This window comes from Vanessa cardui, chromosome 25 (genome assembly GCF_905220365.1).
Source record: "Vanessa cardui chromosome 25, ilVanCard2.1, whole genome shotgun sequence".
NCBI classification, from domain to species: domain Eukaryota; kingdom Metazoa; phylum Arthropoda; class Insecta; order Lepidoptera; family Nymphalidae; genus Vanessa; species Vanessa cardui.
The window spans coordinates 2,233,368-2,255,107 of record NC_061147.1 but is presented as its reverse complement, the minus strand read 5'-3'; the positions used below and the strand labels follow the sequence as shown (position 1 = coordinate 2,255,107).

General features: G+C 30.6%; 1 protein-coding gene across 1 annotated transcript in view; it reads right to left on the bottom strand.

Annotated features, from left to right (window-relative positions):
• LOC124540417 (trehalase-like) overlaps positions 1-21,699 on the bottom strand; it is a 76,141-nt gene extending 54,442 nt beyond the window's left edge. The window contains exon 1 of the mRNA XM_047117949.1: positions 21,519-21,699. The gene's annotated coding sequence lies outside the window, so the exon portion shown is untranslated. The remainder of the gene's footprint in view (positions 1-21,518) is intronic.
• Positions 21,700-21,740: the final 41 nt, after the last annotated feature.

Sequence of the window (21,740 nt, the reverse complement as noted above, 5' to 3'; positions counted from 1 at the left end):
AAACGGGAGATCGTATAACCGATAAAAATAGTAGAATTGATTGAGGATTAAACCGAGTTTTACTTTTGCGAGAAATAATCGACTTTGGATCGAAATATTGAAACGTATCTAACATTCACATAGCTATTAACTAATTTGATTGTTCCGTAGTTTTTACACCAGTCTGAATAGAAGCTGGATGAGGGAAGCATAGAACCGAGCAACGTGGTGCGGAGGAGGGGAGGCTTATGTCCAGCAGTGGAGAGCAGTAGACTGATGATGTAGTTTTTACGACAGAGCAACAGAGTATCCATCCCTCACAATCATTCGCGCTAATTAAGTCATTTCTAGTTGTATCACAAATATGATGTAATACATTATATTTTTAGTAAATAAATGTAAAGGATTATGAGCAACATGATAGTAGATAGTACGTATTCATCAGTTGAATCTTATGTTGTTTCAGCATTTGCATCATCATTACATAGTATAAAAAAGTCGCTTACCGTTGTCTGTCCCTGTGTATGCCTAGATCTTTGAAATTACGCAACGGATTTTGATGCGGTTTTTTTAAAGATAGAATGATTCGGGAGGAATGATTTTGTATTTAATAAATAGAGAATATAGTAAACACTGATCATTTTATAAGTTTCTAATGTGATGTCGTAAATAAACAAATTCTGTAGGATATTAAGGTCGCTAGTTATGATACAATTTTGAAAACGAATGTTTGACTTACCTCATTACCTCCAAGTAAATATTTCATGTTTTTCAAAATTAATCCGCAGTGTTACATTAATAATAGTCTTATCTTGTGTATCCAATCAATCATGTTATAAGCAAACAATCATATGTGCGAACAAGTGTTGGCTTAGACAATAAGCTCATCCATCTTTTGTTAACTTGAGTTTTTTATATATACCAACAGAGAAGACTACGTTACATGGTATTTATTAATTAGCCGTAAAAATCAAATGTAAATAAAAGTTATAAATATAAATTTATAGAATATATTGAGTACTCTGGTATATATTTAGTGTGTATAATGGGTATAAAATTGACACTTTTTGACTTATACATGATCAAGTAAATTGAATGATACTAAATTTCATTTTTAATTAATCATAAACAGGCAAAGGATGACAATACAGCTATGTATAATTTGTATGTTTTTCCATTCCTTTTTAATTGAATGAATATATTACTGATTACATATATACTAATTATTATTAGAAAACCCAGTTAATAAAGAAAATAGTTTACGTCATTGAGGTCCACTGCACTACGTGAGGACGCGCACGCTGCCTCTTGAAACCGGTTAGTCATATTTGATATACATTTCGTCATGGGAAAGAGAAAAGCTAAGGCGCCAAAACGGTATTTTTGGAAAAATGAGGTTTATAACCTAAATTTTAAGTTTTATTTCCCGATAGTATCACTTTGGCGGTTAAGCCATTCTTCTATTTTAATAACGATGGATACGTGCAAACCCGTTAGGAAAGGGAATGATAAATGTAACACTATCGAACGAATATATATTTTTATTTATGTTACCATAATCGCTGTCTCATATTTATATTGATTGTATTATTGTTTCATCATAAAATGTTCGGTCGTGAAAGAGTGGATTTTCGGATTATGAGAGTTTGCACGAGAGTGCACTTGAGTTAAGCTGATAGTCTCCTCTCAAGGTCAGGACGACATAAAAAGATGAGATTTTGCGACTTAAAATAGGTGAAAGACTGACAATCATGTCATATAATTAAGAGCAACAATGAATGAGCGAAATGGGGTGGGCACACTATATGTTTACATAAATAAAATTTTAACAAAAAGAAAAACCGACTTCAAACAAAACACTATTTTAAAACAAATAAAAATGCACTAAAAAGTAATAAAATAATTGCATATTTAACATATTTTTTAAAGTCCTCCTAGGTAAAATGAAATGAAAAATATTAGACTACTTAAAAGTCGATTTACGATTATATAACGTAGTTATAGTTATTGCTATATTTGGAGCCGGTGTCAGCCACGGGCACACGCTTCAACAATCAAAAGCAAGAAGCAATACGAGCCTCTTGATTGACCCAGTATAATATCGTATAAAAGGTAATTTGTAAGAAACATATTTCTTAAAGTATTCTCGTATTGTTTTTTGATAGATATAGTATAGGGTTGGCTGTCACCGACTCCAAATATAGCAATAATTTACTACTAACTATCTTTAAAGTATATCCTTTAAAATAAAAAAAGAATCATCAAAATTGTGCCAACCAATTTTGAGTTACTCACCTATTTGTCGCGCACATACATAATGCAAATTTAAGACTTATGTCGTTTTCATACGGATACCATCATCGGAAAAAAATAAAATTAAAATGGGACCCCATGGGAAGCACTACCTTTTAAACAAAAAAAAAATATCAAAATCGGTCCACCCAGTGAAAAGTTATGAGGTAACAAACACAAAAAAAAAATACAGACGAATTGATAACCTCCTCCTTTTTGAAGTCGGTTGAAAAACGCAAAAACAACAATCTGCGTCAAGTAATACTTTGAGAAAATAAGTTCATTCAGAGTTCATAAAAAAATTCACACGTATGTATATTTTCATCCTCAGGGATGATGATCCTCAGGGGTGATTTGATATTTTTTTTGGGCCCACACAAAATAAGCTTTTCAAAATTTAGTTTTTCATTCATGATAAAATTTGCTTTAAATTTGGGTCAAAATAACTTAATCGCAAGATACCGCTTCTTCTAAACATTGGTGCTATAATAAAGGTTAACCATTCCTTACATCGCCAACGCGCGTTCAACCTTATGAGCCAAGGTGTCATATTCCTTGCGTCAGTTACTGGCTCGCTGACCTTTCAGACCGGAACACAAAAATAATAAATATTACTGTTGATGGTGGAATATCTGATGAGAGAGTGGAATCTACACAGACGAAATTGTACCGTCTACCTCTAAATTATTCTGTAAGTATTATTTACATAACTTTGTTTTGCGTTTTCGATTTGTGACGTACATATATACGTCACGGTACACGAAGATGCGTTGATTGAAACCATTGCGAATCAAAAGTCACCTTCAAAATAATTATTGCGATGATATCACACAGAGTAAGAAGTACAAATAAACTGAATGAATTAGGAATTTAGTTTTGAGTGTTTCTTCTCTCTACATAGTATCAAAAATCGCTTTCCGTCATTTGTAAACTTAGATCTATTAAACTACGCAACGGATTTTAATGCAGTTTTCATCAATAAACGGGGTGATTCATAGGAAAGGTTTGTATGTATATAATACATGCATATTATAGTAGAAATAGGCAGAGAATTTGTACTTTCCTAAGCGGAAAAAAAAACAAGTATGTTGCTTATTATATTTGTTCTTCAATCTAAAATTGGTATATTTATATATATCCTTGTATAAACCATGTGAGTGTAGTCGAAACTTAACTCAATAAAACTCAAATTGTTTGATTCAATATGCATTAGCATTACACTTTTTTTGATGGTCAAATTTAACACTACCACCGGTTCGGAAAAAGAACCTCAGAAGAACCGGTGAAAGAAAAACAGCGGGAAAGAGTTTAATGAAATTCCAATCTTTAGTCTAACCAGTCTTTTTCAACCGACTTCAAAAAGGAGGAGGTTATCAATTCTGTCTGTATTTTTTTTTATGTTTGTTACCTCATATCTTTTCACTGGATGGACCGATTTTCATATTTTTTTTTTGTTTGAAAGGTAATGCTTCCCGTGCATTTTTATTTGTTTTAAAATAGTGTTTTGTTTGAAGTCGGTTTTTCTTTTTGTTAACATTTTATTTATGTGCTTAAGGACTACTATGAGGAAACATATGGAACAATGACACCGGCCAATTGCGAGTTGTGCTCGTGAAGAGGACACTGTAGTTTTCAGTTCTAAGACAAAATTGTTGTTTATGTGCTTTGAGTAAGGCTCATTATTATATGACTCGATGTTTGTTTCTTTCATCTTATAATATTATAAAGGTGACGAGTTTTGTTTATTTATTTAAACGGATTGATCTCAAGACTAGTATATCTTCGTTTTGTTACACATTTTAAACGTCATTATGAACTTCAAAAGTGAGAATTTGTATCATAGAGCCATGCTCCTCGATAGCCCACTTTACTCTATATTACTATAAAATTATGATTCCTTTTTCTTTCAATTCAACCGATGTATATTGTTGACGGAAACATGAATAAATACCCAGTAAATAAAAGGTTTGGTTTGTCTTCTTAGGAAATATAAAAAAAAAAAACAAAAAATTGTATCCTCTGTATTTACGTAACGGAAAATATTTAAAAGAAAAATCGGACGGAGATTTAATACAAGTGCACCTGTAAGGAAGAAGGTTAACACTTAATAATTTGAACAACAAAATAAATACGTAATTTAAGTATCAAGACTACATGGAGTAATTGTATTGTATTCTTATCAGAAACATTACCTCAGATTTGCAGAAGTCTTTTTAAGGAAGGAAAAAGGGTAGCCCAGTCCGTCGTTCTAAAGTCTTGGTAATATGTAAGGAAATTTATTTGTGACTGCGATTTCATTGTGTATTCTGTATTTTTTATCATGATTCTTATCTGATCTATAATTGTGATGCCACGGATATTAAAAATGTACCTAAATGTTATCATAAACACTCCTTTTTTGGTTCTTGTTTTATATGTGCTTACTGATCTATAGTAATATGTATAGGATGTTCCAAACCTTCTCCACAAAGGGAGAAGAGGCTTTAGCCCAGCTGTGAGAAATTTACAGACTGTTGTTGGTGTTGTTGTTTATGTATAGTAATTCAAGTACTAGACTAAATTATTTCCAACAAAATTTGGAAAGTATTTTAATTTAAAAAATAAAATAAAATTTTTAACTCTTACACAAAAAAATCACCGAATTCCATAAAATTCGCATAGTTGATTCAAATAACATTCGCATTTCAAGGTAATTTACAAATGTTTTATCAGAACACGGACCGCTCGGCGGCCATGTTGGCTATATGACGAGCCTCTGAAATGTCGCTCTCTCATTGGCGGGATTTAACGCGCCTCCGTGACGTCACGCAACAACCACTCCGGCGCACGCGATAACGTAGCAAGACATTACTTGGAAAACAGCGGTTTATTGTTAAATTCATTTGTTTATTGGAAACACGTGACAGACTGAACGCATTGGTATTTGATTATACGAGCAGGTCTCAAGTCAAACATAACCTATAAGCAGACATTCTTATTTTTTATATAAACATATAATTAGTACAACTACGAGTAAATTAAAATTTAATAATATTTTTTTTAGTATATTTCTAAATAATATTTATATTTCTAATATAAATCAAATCCTGCTTTGTTATTATAAAATCCATCCGTCGAAGTGAAACACAATATTATGCGTTTATAATATTTATGCAGTAATATACGATTACACTGAGTTGAGAGTTTCTAGGATATTTTAAAAGCCTGTAGAGCAGTATATATGTATCAAGACGGACAAGACAGGGAATGGAGTCTACATTTAAAATAATTTGCTTTTGAAATTCGAACGAAAATGAAAAGGATTACGTTAAAAAACTTTTTAATGAATAAATTTCATTTGATTTATTTCAAAGTACAGTTTTTTAAGTTGTTTTGATAATACCCGTTCCACATTACTTATCTTCTAAAATACTTGCAAATTTACATTAATATTAATTTAAAAGGATATGGAAAACACGCGAGTTGATGGCATACTTTTGACATTGTTTATTTTTCTATATTACTTTATCGATTATGTATGAAATTGTAAATTTTTATATTACCATAAAAAAAAAATATTTTTTTTTAGAACGAGCAGAATAATTAGCGACCACGAATCAGAAAGCACGGTTTGGTCAGGCAAAAGTGTACCGATATCTGGTGGAGGTGGCAGGAAGTCATTGGATGAAAGTAGAGAAAGACCAGCTGTAGAGATTTTTGGGGGAGGCTCTTGTCCAACAGTGAACATTTTCCAGCTGAAAAATTGATAACGGTAATATAATGATAATTGCCACCCATACACATTGGCACTTTGAGAAATATTAACCATTGCATCACGCTAATACGCCAACTTTCGAAACTGAGATGTTATGTACTTTGTGTTTTGACGGTAGTTACACTGACTCATTGATTATTCTGACCGAAATACTACAATACTTAGGATGCCTGTTTGACGGTATAATATCTGAAGAGGTGATACTGATCATGAAGAACTTGCACATAACCGTACCTTCAAGAATATAATATATTCCAGTAAACTTTTACAAGTGCTTTTAAATCGCCAATTTCGAAAATGTATCTCTAGTTTTAACCGGAATACCGATTCAACAGAAAAAAGCACTTCAATTATAAATATCCTGCTGCTAAAAAGTATCGCTTGATTAAATTTAAGAATAGAAAACTTAATAGAAAGATTTTTTTAGCAGAATTTTGGACTACTCTAGACTTGTTTTAGGTCTATTTCATAGGGATAACCCCAATAAACATTTTTATCCTCTACTTTACAAGAAATAATGGCTTATTTGCGAATCATTTCTAAGCAATACTGCATTAATATTTATCTAATTAAGTACCTTAAGTACATTGTGTATTTAATATAGATCAATAAAGCTCTGAACTAAATTAAAAAAATCTGTGTTGAATATAAACACATTCTGCAATATATCAGCATTGCAGGTTGCAATTTTTCCACAGCAAAATTTCATGCGACATTTAACAATCTACTGTAGCTGTACATACAATGATTTTTTTTTTAATTGAATATAGTTTTCCTGTTAGAAATTAAGTAAAAGACTACCAATTTTGCTTGTCCGCTTTACATGATTAAGCAAGACAAAGCTGGTTATATACTAGTTTTTCGAGCTGCTAGGCATGTTTGAACATGACAGTGATATAATTATTATTAACTGAGCGCGCTTTTAGTCTGCATACGTGAGCTTCGTCAGCCCATTTGAGAAAATAAATGACGTAAGCACTAACAGTTTTTTTAATTCACACTGAACAACAGACTAGTGAAACTATGTTATTTCGTTAAACGTTGATAGGGAAAAATCTAGATATATATATTAAAGATTTAACATACATCATGATTTCTATTAATAAAATAAACTAAATTAAATAAACTGTCGTCACCTTTTCTTTTAATCCAAATGTAGATTTTATATTTAAATCAAAGTTTAAAGTAAAAATTACACATATTATATACTTTTTTAACATAACTTGAAACGATACTGCGAAAATAACTCACATTTAAAAAATAATTAGGTCAAAAAATAATGCTCCCCAATTTTTTTAACTCACGTGTGGTGTTTTTATACTGATATTATAAATGTGAAAGTAACTCTGTTTTCTGTCTGGCGCCCTTTCATTGCCAAACAACTAAGACGAATTTGATGAAAATTGGTATGAGGCAAACTTGAGCTCCAAGAAAGGACAGAGGCTACTTCTTTTGCCTAACATGTGACAAACAACCCCTAAAACGCGAGCCTAGTGACAACTAGTTAAAAATATTAGGTTATCAAACCGAAAGTATATCTCAAGTTAGAATTTTTTTATCAATACAATTTTGTTACAAGTTCGTTTGAAAAATGCATTAATGCCCAATAATGTCGTACATAACAAGTTACATATATAATAATCATATATAATAATAATCACATATATAATAATAATAATCGTTTGTATGATAACGTCATACAAACGATTTAATCAACTTTGACAGCACATATTTTTGCCCGCTTTACCTCTACAGTGTTTTTGTAAAGTAGAGAAAAAAATTTCAACAAAGCATTACTTTATTTACCTTTAATTGGTAACATTTTTACCTAACACCAAAATTTATCGCAATAAATCTTGAAAACAAAATTTTCGGATAATTTGAAAGACTGCTTCCATTATCAGTATCGAAATCCATACGTATACCGAAACTCACATCAAGAGGTATGGGTTTAACGGGATTCTGAGGTAATAAATATAAAAAATACTACTTTTTATAAGTCCATGTTGCTAAAATGTGGATGGATATAGACGTAGAGGAGGACCAAGAAAACGATGGATGGACTATGTGAAAGAAGATATGGTTAGAAAGAATGTTACTTGTGAGATGACGTCTGACAGAGAAGTATGGAAGGAGAAGACATGCTGCGCCGACCCCAAATAAAATTGGTATAAAGGCAGGAGGATGATGATGATGACTACTTTTATAAGTCCCTTAAATATAAGTTACTTTTATATTTTTAAATATAAGTTATTCGACTGTGCTAAATCAAAACCTGAAATATTTTATAAAATTCCGCACTTTAACAATTGACAAATATAAAGCTTATATTGAAAATACTATTACAATGTATATTATTTAAATGATAAAAAATATGTATGACAATTGGCACGTAGCTTAAATCCCATACGTATTATGAATATATTATTAATTTATCGCTATCGCTCGTTCACTGTGAGCTATATACTTTAGAAAGTCGAAGACCTTGGTATAGTTACAGCTGTAGCAACTAGATCGCATAGAAAGGTAATCATTAAGTACTTGACATTATTATTATTAATATATTTTATTGTATGGCATGGCGACACGTATGTTACATATATTTTCATAAATTACCATAGAACGTTGCAAAATTAACGCAAAGAATACAACCATTTAATTAATCAATTAACACCGACTTTATCAATCACTAAACAGGTTTGTATGGAGGTTATTGTTTTTTCATACTATAGATATTATAATCTAGTTTCCGTATCGCAGGTTCACCCGAAGGGGTAGGCTTAGGTACCCTATATGTTAAGTCAAGATATACATAAGCTACATATATGTATTTTAGCTTGAATTCAAAACTATTCCAGCTGTTGCATGATTGAAATATAAACATTGAAACAGATTTACAACTAAATATATATAACTCAAATGTCACGGACTGACTGACACAGTGATCTATCACAACACAGCCTAAGCCACTAGACGGATCGAGCTAAAATTTAGCATACAGGTAGATGTTATGACGTAGGCTTTCCGCTAAGATAGTATTTTGATAAATTGCAGCCCTAAGGGGATAAAATAGGGAATGTAAAATCGTATAAATCTTCTTAGATTTTCGACTGATTGAACTGAAATTAAAAATTGGAGCTACTATGATCCCTTATTTTATCCCCCAAATTTATATATGATACTGCAAGAAAGGACATGGGCAACTCTTTTTACCTAAAACATGACAAACACTCAAAAACGCAAGCGAATCCGCGGGCGACTATTATTTATTAATAAGGATGGAATTATAAAACTCCTGTCGATTGAAAATGCTAAAAATAACTTGATAAGGCGACTACTCATTGTTACCGAGTTTCTTCGAATTGCAAATGTTAGTTTAATCGGCCGAGCACGTGAATCATGTTTCTTATAGCATGTGACTCCAACCTGCCTGCTTAATGTAGCCGTTTTATTGCGTCTAGGTTGTAATACGATATGTTTATCGACGAAACGTGTTGCCATTGAAAATAATCGGAAAGCGTGAAAAATAAAAACATTTTTTAAATGTCATTTAGGAAGAAAGAATATGACCCCTTTGAAGCTATACCACCTTAGCCAATAATAATACAATAATTTAAAGGTATTATAAGTATTGAAGAAGTAGTAGGTTAAAAGAAAAAAAAATTGGTTATGAAATTGTATGACCAAAGTTACACTAAAAATATTTATTCTAAATATCTAGAGATTTCGAAACAGTTTCTCAATGTATTCTGCTGTCAACTCGAACTTCATTTACAACTCATACATCAAAATCACCAAAGTTTACATGATCTTATTCATCTTGTTTGTTTATCTCGTAACGGAAAGTACCATTGCTTATTAGATACACGTTCGCATCTGCTGTTAGTTCAACAATGAGTTTGTAAATCGTGTAATTATAGTAGTGTTTGATATTAACCAAAAAATGTTAATTAGATTCCTTTAACCTCCTACTTCAGTAGCTAAAGGCTTTTTCTCCCTTTGAGGAGTGGGAAATTTAAAGGCTGTTGTTTTGTTTTTTCGTGCCTTTTCTGAATATATATGCCTCATTTAACATTGAACTTTTTTTTAACCTAAATCAATAATTAAAACTTGTCAAAGCTGAAAATATTATATTAACAATATATTGTTACTGAATACCGCAAAATTAAGATCCAATTTGGCAAGATTGTCATTCCACATTATTATTACATGCCTTCGAGTAAAATTTATTTCAAAGTTCAGTTTTAATCTTAGGTTAATTCATTTTAGTTATGTCAACGAAGCACCAAAATCTTAAAAAGACGGGAAAAGTGAAGGCACACTTTTATCCAAACAATGACTCGATTTACGAAATTTACAGACATTTTTTTGGGACACTGAAAAACTTTGAAAAAGTATATTTAATTGATGATACTATGTCCATCGCAAAGAATTTGAATACCTCACTTTTAAGCTAATTTTAACTTTATTTCAAATGCACGAGAGTCTAAATTAGCTTTGCAAGACTTAAATATAGGTTGTATAGATGACGCAAATTATGTCGTGCTAAATTTGCCATATAAACGTGTCATTAAAGAATTTAACGATCATATGTCCTCATAACATTGACATTCATAGACTGTTTATATTTTTCAAGATTGATTGATTTTCAAGACCGCCTTTGCACGCTCTTATTTTCTTTTCTTTGTTGTAATTGTTCTCTTTATTTGTATGTCCTTTCATTGTGTGTGCAATAAAGTATTAAATAAATAAATAAATAATTGATTGTGATTTGTTATGATAGAAATAGCGCAATTGTTATTTTGAATCCAAGGCCTTTAATTGGGTACATGTATGGACTCGATACAAACAAGAGCTAAACATAAACATAACACTTAAAGAATAAAAAAAGACTGAGTCTCCACCGACTTCGCATGGGAGAACAAAAGCTTTTTTTTTAATTTATTTATATATTTTTTATTGGTTTTTTCCGGCATCTTTAACAATTTTCGTTCTATTTTAGATTATTTAGACAAAAACATTGGTCCTGATAGAGCTACATATGCACAATCCCGCTGTTTACTAACACGTTACTCTTTTATGCAGGAGAATCAGAATCTTCTTTTAGAAGTTCCACGTCAAGTTGACAAACTGATTTTGTATCGTATTTTTAAACCTTTCGGTTTCATCAGAGAGAAGTGAACAGACGGACACCTATTTATATTTCATTTCAGATGTAAATTTGAGAGATAATATAAACAATTCATACTTTCAGATCAAAGTTATCGAATACAATGAAACAAAGTATCACTATTTTATTTTTATTTAAAGGGGAAATGGTTATAGTATTCTTGCCACCATTCGACGCGGTCAAGATTTACACAGTAACTATTTTAATTCATATTTGTATATATTTAAGCAATTGATGTTGTTAATTCTTCTATTTAACTGTTAAACATTATATATGTAAAGCATTATTTATATTTAATTTTACTTTTTTATCGCACTGATAAACCTTATAATCCGTTTGATCGCCACTAACGTATCTAATAATCGATTTAATTTTCAAGAATCACTTCGATACAAGTTTTAATCGATAAATGAGTCGAAAGATATCAGATGATATGGTTACAAATTAGACACAATTTAAAAAATATAAATAGAATAGTAATAAAAGTTTTCAAAAATTATTAATACTACATCTTTAAAAAATTCTTACCAAACTGCCCCAAAATATTTTGTAACTGACCTGATAGAATATTTATATATCATTTAGATTTTAATTAAAATTTTACGCATTTAAAAATAGAACGTAACATGACAGTTCTATCCTAAATATTGATAATACGTCAAGCGTTCTTTTGAAAGGCACTTACAATTTGCTATAACCTGACATATATTTGATGAAATTGCAATACGATTGTAAATTCAACGTGACACCATTCTATTAATTTCCTTTGACCTCAACTTTAAATTAAAAAAAAAACTACCTATCGGATTTAGAATCCCAGAAAGATTTATACATAAGATTACAAATAACCTTATAAATTATATAAAATTATTGATTGGTTTTTCGCCAAAATTGAGATACGGGTTTAATATATTTTGATAACAAAATTAGAATAAGCTTTAATAAATATTATGGTAGCTACTACTTCCCCGAATTTATAAGATTTTAAATTAACATGGTTATTTTTATTATTAAAGTTATTAATTTCGGGATATTTGCCATTTTTTTATTTTTGTTCGGTGGAGCTCGATATTTCGACATTGTCTACGAATGTCTTGTTCTTGTCTCACGAGACTCGTGAACAAGACATTCGTAAAATTCGTAAAAAACATGGTAAATATCCCGAAATTAATTCCACGACTTTGTTTTATACTATGTTATGGATTATTACTTTATATAAGTAATACTGTAGTAGTTCTCGCTAGCTGCAGACTGAATTTCTTATAGTAAAATTATATAATGACTTTCTTATAGTAAATGTGTAGACTTAAGTTATTCCGAATATTAAAAATCATAAATTATCTATGTCGAAGTGAATAATAAAAATATTTCAGTTCTATCTTACAACCAAAAGTACGACAGTGAAATACCCTAAAATTATACGTATATAAATGTACACTTTTACGGTGGAAATCAATGCTTGTATATTTTGAAAAAATTTGGAAAAAAACCTAACAATTTAAATTTTATAAATAACGAAAATGTTTGAGTCTGATACTACACAAAAAATGTATATTTATTTGACTGATTTTATATAAAGTTGTATATTAACATTGGTATTTCTAACGCGGATGTTGGTGGCATTTGAAAATTAACGCACAAAAAAGTAGAAAATCAACATAAATTATTAAAACAGCGAAATAGCAAAACCAAGGTTGACAACTAAGCGCGAAATAATAATTTACTAATCTAACTTCGACAAATTTATTTATAAGTTATACAATTTGAATAAAGTAATAAAACAATTAGAAAACTCACAGACATAAGTGCTGCTAGACTAGTTTTTTTAGTAATTTTCACAATCTTATGTAATATGGAATGACGACCTCCGTGCTCGAGTGGTATGTACACCAGTTTTCATGGGTACGCCACTCTGAGTCAATGTATGTAGATTATCATTAGTTTTCTATGTTGTCTTGGGTCTGGGTGTTTGTGGTACCGTCGTTACTTCTGATTCGATTTCGATAACACAAGTGCGTTAGCTACTTACATTGGGATCAGAGTAATGAATGTGATGTTGTCTAATATTATAAAAAAAAATTATAAAAAAAGTATGGAATGTTGTTACGGGGTAATGGAGGAGATATTGAAATACATACTACAATATTAACTCTAGGACAAGACGCGAGGAATTTAAAGAAATAAATGTATTAACGGCTGCTTCACAATATGCTTATAGTAATCGAAATGAAAATGTTTATAAAAAGAATATACAAAAGTCTTCCAAAAAAGCTGATATACCTAACCTACATACCATTACTACAAGAAATACTAGAACAGAGAACGTTTAAAGCTCACCTCTACAAGTATATTAAAATAATCTTCGGAAATTATTTAAAGATAGTAATATGTTATTATATGACTCGATCAATAATAACAATAGCCATTCTCAAATCTGAAAGGTAATATAAAAGTTAGGAATAAAATAGGACCTATCGAAGTACTTAATATATGCACGTTTCTCAAAAAACAAATAACAAATGTAATCCTACAGTTCAATACGAAATTATAGTAATAACTACAACTGTTATATGTTTTCAAATCTTTAAATTATGACAATTTAAAAATTCAATTTACATTGCATTCTGCGCCACTTTCCGGGTTCTGTATAATTATTGCCATTCACATAGTTCACTGACCACAAAGTAGAGAGTGTTTTATATTTTATTAATACAAAAATCAATTATAACGTTATAACATTGCCTTAGTAAGTAATTTGTAGGTGTTTCCTATGCCACACTTTATTTTTACCTTGAATATTTTAAGTAACAAACATGCAACCCAGTACCAGCAGAATAATACAGTGAACTATATATTGTAAGATCTGGTGGTTAGTGGTACTATCTACAACTAGCACATACAAGGCCCTACCACCAATATGAACAATATACAGTTTTCTATATATTGTTGATCAGTTGTAGATCATGATTCGTAAAGTACTGTGAAACTATATTTACTAATAGAATATTAAAATCTCTTTATTAATAAAGGATATTGAAATAATTGAATTAAAATGAGTTGCATATTTTTCAAATAATATTGGTCACAAAATATAATTAATAATACAAAGTCATTACGATTGTTACAAGCTGATATGTTTTGTACCTTAACCCTGAATGTGTATTATCTGTCCTACGAAAAATATAAGTAACAGATTACACAGATATGATATGATATTTCAACTGGCGTCGCGTACGTGATGAAGGTCGCGTACAGCCAATGAAAGCGCGGCATTTAAGAGGCACGGCGCTGACGCATGGCTGACGCAACATAGCAATCTATTGCGATATGGGGGTGTGTTAACCTTATAGGGATTAATTGGAGACTTTTTAACCCTTCATATTTGCGTAGGAATATATACCAATACAACTATAAGTAAGCTATACGTAAACTTATTAGTTTTATTTCTACAGTTACAATTTTTTGTTAGAATTTCCTTTCTCTAACATCAGCTTGATTTAATATCATTAAATAGTATAAAACGAAGTCGCTTACAGCTGTCTGACCCTATGTTGATCTTTAAAATTTTGATGCGTTTTTAATAGTTCTAAATAACAACAACAACAACAGCCTGTAAATCCGCACTGCTGGGCTAAAGGCCTCCTTTCCCTTTGAGGAGAAGGTTTGGAACATATTCCACCACGCTGTTCCAATGCGGGTTCGTGGAATACACATGTGGCAAAATTTCTATGAAATTTGTCACATGCAGGTTTCCTCTCGATGTTTTTCTTCACCGCTGAGCACGAGATGAATTATAAAGACTAATTAAGCACATGAATCAGTAGTGCTTGCCTGGATTTGAACCCGCAATCATCGGTAAAGATGCACGCGTTCTAACCACTGGGCCATCTCGTCTCCAGTTCTAAATAAATTATATTTATTGGTGCCTCAATTTGTGTAGTCTACAGTTTATATAGTCTAACATAAAAAAAAACGATACCATTTTAAGTAGTACATATTTCATAACAATAAATACATATTTTCCTTCAAATTATTAGTCGATTGCATGTTTTCTAAAACCACTTAATCAGGTATTATTAAGGAAAACAATAAAAGACACACCTCCACAATAAATGACGTCAATATTAAATAAATGTCAGCAAATAACATATAGCAATGCAAATAACAAGTCATCTAAATGTGTTATGTACAGTCAGAGTAGGTAACAAAACCCTCCTAAAGTCCCTCGCCCTATAAATGTTGAATGTTTGTTGACGTTTGTGTTAAGTCCATTTTGTTCTTTTCTATGTAAATATTTAATATATGTATTTATGCAATAAAATTAAGTTGTAAATAGTCCGATTGAATGTTATATTTAAGTATTTTATATAGTTTAGAGTACTAACAATTATTTTTACTGTACCTTATTATTAACCCTTAATGTTTGTGTTGTTCTAGGTTAAGGATTAACAAGGAAATTACTACGACTATGCTAATCTTCAAAATTTAATTGAGTTTGTTTCCTCAACTGTACCAATCAATCTCTTTCGTGTCTTCTCCATCCTACGTGACATTGGCGAAATAATCTGTGCACAACTAAAACCCAACCAAGAATTGAATTGACAGTAAGAAAATCTACGTCAGTCTTCAAATTTATTCCTTTATCAAGTCGTAAACTCTCAGTACCTTTTGAAACTAATGCACGAAACTGACAACTGCATATAAAATTAAACTTAAATGGTATGATAACTTGGTTCAAAATAGTGTAACATCTTTAGACTACGTCAATCAAGTATGTCAACATGAAATCTTTTTAATAGCGTAATTTGTCATTACAAATTTTAATTAGATATATCTTCTACAGAATCGTGAAAATATTTCTGTCAGTGTCATATATTCTCGATCAGTAGAGCAGATTATCGCTCATACTGTGCACACGAAAATAGATTTTAAGGTGACGAACAACATTTTCTTCCTCTGACTGTTTATTAAGCAAAGACTGAACTGTACTGGAGTCCGTACACCTGATTTTAGTAAAGCTTTGCTACTCATTCAGCGTGGACGAGAATGGATCGGCACTAATAATTCTAAAATCGGAATCTATGAGTGAAAATCGATTATAATAACAATTCGATTATCAATGGAGTCGAATTAATTGGGTGTAAAGGTCGTAGCTTTACAATTAAGGTCTAAGAAGTTTACAAAATCTTGTTCTTTTTCGTTTGATAAAGCACCTTTGGAAACGAACTCAGTAAAGTTTCAACACAATCGGTTTGGTTAAGCAACGCATTAAATACAAACTCTAAGTATAAAATTTTAGCACTAAAATTTCAAAATCTGATGGATAAACGCAAAGATATTTGAGTATGTTAAAAATGTCGTACATGTTATGTTGCTACTTTTATACTACATCATTCTAGTTGTAACGACAACACAAAAATAATTTATTCGTTTGATGATTTTTACACTCAAAATTCGCGTTACAAATCTTACGTATAGAATATTCTCTAATGGAAGTAATTAAATATAAAATATTACCAAAAAAAGAACAAGTAAGTTTCTTTCGCCGGTTCATCTTTAAAGTTTTTTTTTTCGAACCGGTAAAGTAAAAAAAATGTGAGTGTGCCTGTAAATTTCCCACTGCTGGGATAAGGCCTCCTCTTCCACTTTCAGGAGAGGGTTTGGAACATATTCCACCACGCTGTTCCAATGCGGATTGGTGGAATGCGCATGTGGCAGAATTTCGATGAAATTAGACACATGTAGGTTTCTTCACGATGTATTCCTTCACCGCCGAGCACGAGATGAATTATAAACACAAATTAAGCACGTATATTGGTGCATGCCTTGAACCCGCATTCATCGGTTAAGATGCACGCGTTCTAACCACTGGGCCATCTCAGCTCTTCGAACCGGTAGATTTTTGACAATTAATAAGTAATTTTTACACTTTAATATTGAATGAATAAAGATATCTTGTGTCTTTGTGTAAAGATACATTATTAAGTTTCATCTTAAAATTCATAACTTTTCAGAAGCAGTTCATAGAATTTGTCTAAGTAAATTATCCAGCGTTGCTGAATGAGACTGCGAAAGTTGCTACAAGACAGAAATTTTGTGAGACCGGCAATCGCGCGTTTGCAATGTCCTCACCAACACAAAGTGAGTTGCTAGAGCAATAAAAAAGGTTTATTGATCTCTTGAAAATCCTCTAAAATAGGGAAGCATTCGCCGAGAAGTATTTAAACTATTATCGCAAATAATAAGAAGATTTTTGTTGACACCACTAGACAGTTCCAAATGAATAAGTGTTCAGTAGTTCAGGTTTAATTTCTTTCTATCTCTTCATAGTGTGAATCCTCTAAATTTAATCTGTTACTAATTAATAAAAAACTAGCCAAATCAATTCTAATCTTGTTACTTTATTTCCGTACCTATATAAATTATTATACATAAAAGAAAATTCTAAATCCCCATCCGCATCTGCAGGTGTGAACGCAAAAAAACACCATCCGCAGATATTTTTTCTATGGAATAGGTTGGCCACCTGATGGTAAGTGGTCACCATCACCCATAGACAATGAAGCTGAAAGAAATATTAACTATTCCTTACATCGTCAATGCGCCACCAACCTAGGGAACAAGATGCTATGTCCCTTGTGCCTGTAGTTACACTGGCTCACTCACCCTTCAAACCGGAACACAACAATACTGCGTACTGTTGTTTAGCGGTAGAATAGGTATCTGATGAGTGGGTGGTACCTATCCAGGCGGGCTTGCACAAAGCCCTACCACCAAGTAAAAGATGTGAAAACATTTGCATCCGCAGCATTCCTAGTCATAAGTGTTAGCAGAAAAGCTGATTGTAATGATCGTGGATCGATTAATCAATAATCAGTACTTGATTTTAGAATTACAATCGCTTAAATTATAAAGATCGTATATTTTTAACGCTTGAAGCTTTAATAGCATTTTCGTTAAATAATTATATTGCTAAGAAAAAATCACAGGCGCGGAACTCACTTTCGTCAAAAAATTAAATTCACGATTACGATATCAATAGGCTATTTGACAATGCGAAAAAAAAAAATGTTAATTATTGTAATCAGTGTATATTATTAGTTTAAAAATGGTTATTTACCAACAAAACTTGAAAATAATACTTAATTTATTCAAAATCAATAAAAAATTATTTTTTTCAAACGTTTGTCACGTGACACAAAACGCTCCTGATTGGTCGCCCTTATGATGAAGTCACTTTCTTGTAAACCTTGCTTTTCTACTATATGTACCACAGATTAAAATACAGCAAAGTGACGTCACCGACCCCATTGCAGCGCCATATTGTCGAAGTAGCGTTTTCGCGGGTTATTTAAATATGGAATTTTTAATATGATATTTTTCGGTAAATATGTACCAGAAATAAAAAAAACACTTTTACTGGGTTCCTTAACCTCTACTAAATAATATAAAATGGATTATAAAAACCAATCAAATAGACTATTGTCTAGATTTAAGGCGGTTGCAACTATGAAACGAGAATAATAATAATAAGAACATTATTGATTCCTTGGCAAATAAATTATGTTAAGCCATTGGCAGCTTACAAAATACAAAAAACAGAACAACTATTATATTTATTTTGCCTGTTTCTCCTAGACTAGCATTCAAACAATAACAATTTAAATATTACGATTTCGATTATATAATAATCCTATATTTCCTAATATCATCAATATCAGTTGACAATATCAAAAGTTATAACAATTTAGTTTACATACTAACATATATATTTTATTTACAATAAAAATAATGAGCAGCTATCAGAGTAAAGTAGATGTAGGGTGAAGTTCCTCTAATAAGTTTTTTATTGTAATATAGATATATGTGATATGTTACTCTAACATTTGATAAAACACTTCGTTTTTACTGATTGTATATGATGTTTAATAGTCAATCAAATTACCAAATAGGTATCAGTATAAATTAATTTTTTCATCATTTTCAGACACATAATGGATAGCAGTACATTTTTTAAATTAATAAGTAAAAGTATTACCTAATGTAAAACTTTTACTTTTACTATTTAAAAGTGATAAATAATTAATTTGCAATATTTTTTCTTAAATAGAATTTAGAAGCTAAGAAATAGAATTGACTACATAGTTCTCAGTTCAATTTTTGCACTATAAGACCTTACAATTTCTATAATTTCTCATACATTCCATTTCCACCAACCATGGAATCTTAGATTTTATTATTAATTATTTTATAGTAAATGACTCATTCAACATCCAAATTGAAACACAATATCAGCTAAGTGTATACATAGTTCTACTACTCTTACAAGATAATACTACTGTGAATGAAACTACACATTAAACAATATCTTTCTTTAAAGAAGTTTTAACTTGATTCAAAGCTTTAAGAAGAATCAAATGTTGTCTATGACAATGAATAATCTGACTATGTAAATTATTCTCTTTTTATTTAATTCACATTAATTGTTTAAACTGAAATCCATCAGTAATTATTAAAATCTGCTAGTTATACACTTGTATATTAAAAATTAATAGTTTATTATTTAAATTAATAGTTTATGAGTAGTAACAAACATATTTCATGACAAGTTTAGTTTTTAGAGAATAGCCACCTACCAAGTGGTGTGGAGGAAGCTAGTCGACACATTGGTAAAAGCATTTCAGGACAAGCACGACCTTCAGTAATGAAGCATACAAAAAGAAGATGAGTATTAAATTGGGCTCCTTATATGGATCCTACTTTGAAAAGTTTTTATTACATTATACTATTTTTGCATTTGGCTTTACTCATGTATCAAAGAAGAAATAATAATAATAATAATAGTAAGTTTCATAAATGTCTAATGTTGGAAGTATTACCGGACAACTTTAGATGATACAGAACACTTATTATGCATACAAATGCAAAAATAAATCTAATATATAAATGTGGCATATATTATTGTATAAATTATACATATAGTCGTGATGCTAAGAGTGATAATTAAAAGTATTATTTAATACAGTAAAGACACAAGTTTATTTCCTCATTATATAATATTATCCTTAATCTAATAGTATATTTTACATAAACTATATTATATACCAATACAAATAGCATTGCCATTTTGAATAAAGCGGGACTTGGTTGGCTTAATGTCCGAGCAAATTAGACATCCTCAAAGAGTTTTACAATTCAATTTAAAAGAAAAATTTTCTCTTTTTTTCTAGCATGCCAAAAATAGTTCCATATTTTGTTGTATTATTACTATGACATAAATGTCTTAATAATTAAGTGTATTTGGACATTTAGCTAAATTTCAAGCTACATTTACTGGCTGTTCAGTATAACCTTTACCCCCTTAGTCACCTACGTGTGGTAAGTCTTTCTCATTAAAGCCACAACCTGTACCCGTCTAATGTATGAAGTTTTTTGTTTTATTATCTATTAAAGGATGAAGAAGAGTCAAATTTATATTAATGTTATAAAGAATTTTATCCTGTTACTGAACCCACTCGAAAACCCAACTGTTGTTCCGATTTGAAAAATTCTTTCAGTAGTCGGGTTAGATAACCCGTTTATTGAATAAGGCTATAGGCTAAATACCATTACACTACAACCAATATGAGCAAAAATAATACATGACAGAATGTCTACTATAATCAAGCTCAGTTAAGTGAGTAACTAGTAGTTGAACATAAGATATGCAATGGATTTCATTTTAATCAGTGTATGGATGAATAGATGAAAAAATATATTGGTGCAACACAATCTAGTACAACTATATCCATAATATTTATTTTATATTTGGAATGAGTGATGAATGAAGATGGATAAAAATACATAGAGCCTTAAAAATATTAACTACAGAAAGTTACTGTGGTAGAATACTTATATAAATTACATGGATTTTGTATTCTTTGCATACATAATAATTCAGTCAATATCAAATAAGTAAGCAAAAAATAAATTCATAGATTTTTTAATGCAGTAACGTAATGAGTTTTAATTTAATTTATTATTTATTTAACCATTTGTTAAACTTGTCAGATACATAGAAGGTGAAAATGTGTACACGGAAAAAATAAGTTTAAAAGGTATACTTATCCCTAGAAGAGATTTCTTCCAGTATACCCAAGAAAGAAGAAACATAGACAGGAGAGTTAAAAGGTAGACAAGAGTTTTAAGAACAATGTCTATTTCTAAAATAAGATTAGTTATACTTATTTGAAAAACAAGACATAAATACCCTTTTTTGCACATTGGTTTCATTTATTAAGCAAATCTGCGTTCTTATTTTAAAAAATCACTTGAAGTACTTACAGAGGACGCCGAGATTTGAAAATCAAATGTTAGTCTTACAGAACCTTTAATTTTTTTTTAACTGACCACAGCACAAGACATTTGTTTTGCTTATTATTATAACACTATATTCTCCTTTATATTATTTTAATAAACAGAATTCAATAACTAAGCAACTAAGCCGAATTCGAAACCGAAACTGACAAACAAACAGCTGTGAGCTGTTATGCTGTTATCAAGCAA